The sequence below is a fragment of the Sebastes fasciatus genome, chromosome 13 (assembly GCF_043250625.1).
Source record: "Sebastes fasciatus isolate fSebFas1 chromosome 13, fSebFas1.pri, whole genome shotgun sequence".
NCBI classification, from domain to species: Eukaryota; Metazoa; Chordata; class Actinopteri; order Perciformes; family Sebastidae; genus Sebastes; species Sebastes fasciatus.
In genome coordinates, this window is record NC_133807.1 from 10607400 (window position 1) to 10612453 (window position 5054).

Sequence of the window (5054 nt, forward strand, 5' to 3'; positions counted from 1 at the left end):
ATAGAGCTGAATAGACATTCCTATGACATCATCATTTATGATCTCACAGAGGCAACATTCTATGATGTCAATGATAATGTTGCAGTTTATGTAACATTATCATTTATGATGTCACAGAGGCAATATTCCATGATCTCAATGACGATGTCACGGGAATGTTAGTTTAATCTGAATGACAGAAATCATTGACTTCATCAGAGGAACTATGACTACTACTATGTTGATGTAAATTAAAAAAAAAAAAATACACAATAGGTGTACGATAGTACAATAGTAAGTTCAACATACTTTTGTTCGAATAAACAGTTGTATGTGTCTTTTCGGACACACTGAGAAGTAATTAACGTCATTACTTCCCCCTTGCCGGTTCGAGACGCATTACCATGGTAACCTGTGCCAACCTCATGTGTTAAAATCGACGGTTTGTGAGATATAGAGTCTGAATTAATTTCAAATATTTATTAAACCGAGCAAAGTGAAATCTTATATTTACAGTTAAATTGAAGTGTTATTGATGTTACAGAACTGTCTGTCGACATGTATTATCAACGTTGTCTTCACTACCGCATTGCATTGTGGGATATTTCTGCCAACGTAATGTTCAGCGTTGCATACTGTAATATTTTACTGGAAATAGTATGCAATTTGCGTACTATAGGTTTTATACTTAGGTTTCGGACCTACTAAAATATCTCACATACTGTTTTAGTGTACTAAATAGCATGTTAGTATGGAATTTTGGACACAACCACAAACTGTGATGTCACTGATGATGTCACAGTTTATGTGACATGTTCATTTATGATCTCACAGATGAAACCACTGATGATGTCACAGGAATGTTAGTTTAGTCTGAATGAAGGAGATCATTGACTTCATCAAGGGAACTGTGAATACGACTATGTTAATGTTGATTAAAAAAAATCTAAAAAAAGTAAAATATGCTACCTAAAAAAAAAACACTAAGACAAATGAAAAGCATTAATGCTTAATGCATTAATGCTTTCCCTTCGTGGTTAATGGCGTTGCTTTGCGTCTGCGTCGGGCAACCTTCCGTCTGCTGCGAGTCTTCGGCCTTCGGTCCCCGTCTGCGAGTGGCCTGTCGTCCTACGCGTGGCAGTATCAACAAAACACTTGTTTTTTGATCTGTGATTGATGGGCGTAACGGGGGTTCTATAAGTAAACTTTCGACGACGTTCCCTGATGTCACTTATGATGTCACAGTTTATGTGACATCATTTATGACATCACAATGGCAACATTCCATCATGTCACTGATGATGTCACAGGAGAGTTAGTTTAATCTGATTGTCAAGACTTTCTGGCAATTGTAGTGTCCCATGTGTCTACTACTACTCTGTCAATCTCTGTGAGAAATCTTTGACTTCATTGAAGGAACTATGACTACTACTATGTTGATGTTAATTTGAAAAAACTAAATACGGTCAAATTTATCAAACTGTTCTAAGCCTTAAAGGTCCCATATTATAAAAAGTGAGATGTTCAGGTATCTTTTATTATTAAGCAGGTTTAAACAAGCAGTCAGGAGTACTATGCATGTGTGATGTCACAAATCTACGATATATGGAACATTTAAATGTAAATGTGTCCCAGTTTATTTCAAGTTGCAGTGTATGTGAATGACATCAGCTGACAGAAAGTAAACATGGACCTAAACTGTTGCCTAGCAACGCAATTATGTTGCAGTTCCATTGAAATGCACTAAAACGGAGCGTTTCAGACAGAGGGTGAATACAGGTATATGTCAGGCAGACAGCATGAGGAAAATAACGTTTTTTTTAACATTACAGCATGTAAACATATGGGTCCTTTAAAAAAATGAAGGGCACTGTCATTTTGATGCTTGGGCTACATGTTTATTGGCATAGCCTAGCGTCTGCGTTGGACAATTCTATGGCAAGCTGTTTTAACATTTAATAGCTAAGCTTGACTATCTGGAATTAACATTAGAGATATCTACAATTGCATTTTGATTAGTTGTAATGACATTAGAACGGAAAAGAATGCTGTCATATATAGCGGCACAGAATATCACAATTACTGATCAAATGCTTTGATATAGAGTAGAATACAATAGCATCATAAAGAGCGTGATAGAATGCTGACATATAGAGCTGAATAGACATTCCTATGACATCATCATTTATGATCTCACAGAGGCAACATTCTATGATGTCAATGATAATGTTGCAGTTTATGTAACATTATCATTTATGATGTCACAGAGGCAACATTCTATGATGTCAATGATAATGTTGCAGTTTATGTAACATTATCATTTATGATGTCACAGAGGCAACATTCTACGATGTCAATGATAATGTTGCAGTTTATGTAACATTATCATTTATGATGTCACAGAGGCAATATTCCATGATCTCAATGACGATGTCATGGGAATGTTAGTTTAATCTGAATGACAGAAATCATTGACTTCATCAGAGGAACTATGACTACTACTATGTTGATGTAAATTAAAAAAAAAAAAATACACAATAGGTGTACGATAGTACAATAGTAAGTTCAACATACTTTTGTGCGAATAAACAGTTGTATGTGTCTTTTCGGACACACTGAGAAGTAATTAACGTCATTACTTCCCCCTTGCCGGTTCGAGACGCATTACCATGGTAACCTGTGCCAACCTCATGTGTTAAAATCGACGGTTTGTGAGATATAGAGTCTGAATTAATTTCAAATATTTATTAAACCGAGCAAAGTGAAATCTTATATTTACAGTTAAATTGAAGTGTTATTGATGTTACAGAACTGTCTGTCGACATGTATTATCAACGTTGTCTTCACTACCGCATTGCATTGTGGGATATTTCTGCCAACGTAATGTTCAGCGTTGCATACTGTAATATTTTACTGGAAATAGTATGCAATTTGCGTACTATAGGTTTTATACTTAGGTTTCGGACCTACTAAAATATCTCACATACTGTTTTAGTGTACTAAATAGCATGTTAGTATGGAATTTTGGACACAACCACAAACTGTGATGTCACTGATGATGTCACAGTTTATGTGACATGATCATTTATGATCTCACAGATGAAACCACTGATGATGTCACAGGAATGTTAGTTTAGTCTGAATGAAGGAGATCATTGACTTCATCAAGGGAACTGTGAATACGACTATGGTAATGTTGATTAAAAAAAATCTAAATAAAGTAAAATATGCTACCTAAAAAAAAACACTAAGACAAATGAAAAGCATTAATGCTTAATGCATTAATGCTTTCCCTTCGTGGTTAATGGCGTTGCCTTGCGTCTGCGTCGGGCAACCTTCCGTCTGCTGACAGTGGAGGACCTGCGAGTCTTCGGCCTTCGGTCCCCGTCTGCGAGTGGCCTGTCGTCCTACGCGTGGCAGTATCAACAAAACACTTGTTTTTTGATCTGTGATTGATGGGCGTAACGGGGGTTCTATAAGTAAACTTTCGACGACGTTCCCTGATGTCACTTATGATGTCACAGTTTATGTGACATCATTTATGACATCACAATGGCAACATTCCATCATGTCACTGATGATGTCACAGGAGAGTTAGTTTAATCTGATTGTCAAGACTTTCTGGCAATTGTAGTGTCCCATGTGTCTACTACTACTCTGTCAATCTCTGTGAGAAATCATTGACTTCATTGAAGGAACTATGACTACTACTATGTTGATGTTAATTTGAAAAACCTAAATACGGTCAAATTTATCAAACTGTTCTAAGCCTTAAAGGTCCCATATTATAAAAAGTGAGATGTTCAGGTATCTTTTATTATTAAGCAGGTTTAAACAAGCAGTCAGGAGTACTATGCATGTGTGATGTCACAAATCTACGATATATGGAACATTTAAATGTAAATGTGTCCCAGTTTATTTCAAGTTGCAGTGTATGTGAATGACATCAGCTGACAGAAACTAAACTGTTGCCTAGCAGCGCAATTATGTTGCAGTTCCATTGAAATGCACTAAAACGGAGCGTTTCAGACAGAGGGTGAATACAGGTATATGTCAGGCAGACAGCATGAGGAAAATAACGTTTTTTTTTAACATTACAGCATGTAAACATATGGGACCTTTAAAAAAATGAAGGGCACTGTCATTTTGATGCTTGGGCTACATGTTTATTGGCATAGCCTAGCGTCTGCGTTGGACAATTCTATGGCAAGCTGTTTTAACATTTAATAGCTAAGCTTGACTATCTGGAATTAACATTAGAGATATCCACAATTGCATTTTGATTAGTTGTAATGACATTAGAACGGAAAAGAATGCTGTCATATATAGCGGCACAGAATATCACAATTACTGATCAAATGCTTTGATATAGAGTAGAATACAATAGCATCATAAAGAGCGTGATAGAATGCTGACATATAGAGCTGAATAGACATTCCTATGACATCATCATTTATGATGTCACAGAGGCAACATTCTATGATGTCAATGATAATGTTGCAGTTTATGTAACATTATCATTTATGATGTCACAGAGGCAACATTCTATGATGTCAATGATAATGTTGCAGTTTATGTAACATTATCATTAATGATGTCACAGAGGCAACATTCTATGATGTCAATGATAATGTTGCAGTTTATGTAACATTATCATTTATGATGTCACAGAGGCAATATTCCATGATCTCAATGACGATGTCACAGGAATGTTAGTTTAATCTGAATGACAGAAATCATTGACTTCATCAGAGGAACTATGACTACTACTATGTTGATGTCAATTTAAAAAAAAAAAATACACAATAGGTGTACGATAGTACAATAGTAAGTTCAACATACTTTTGTCCGAATAAACAGTTGTATGTGTCTTTTCGGACACACTGAGAAGTAATTAACGTCATTACTTCCCCCTTGCCGGTTCGAGACGCATTACCATGGTAACCTGTGCCAACCTCATGTGTTAAAATCGACGGTTTGTGAGATATAGAGTCTGAATTAATTTCAAATATTTATTAAACCGAGCAAAGTGAAATCTTATATTTACAGTTAAATTGAAGTGTTATTGATGTTAC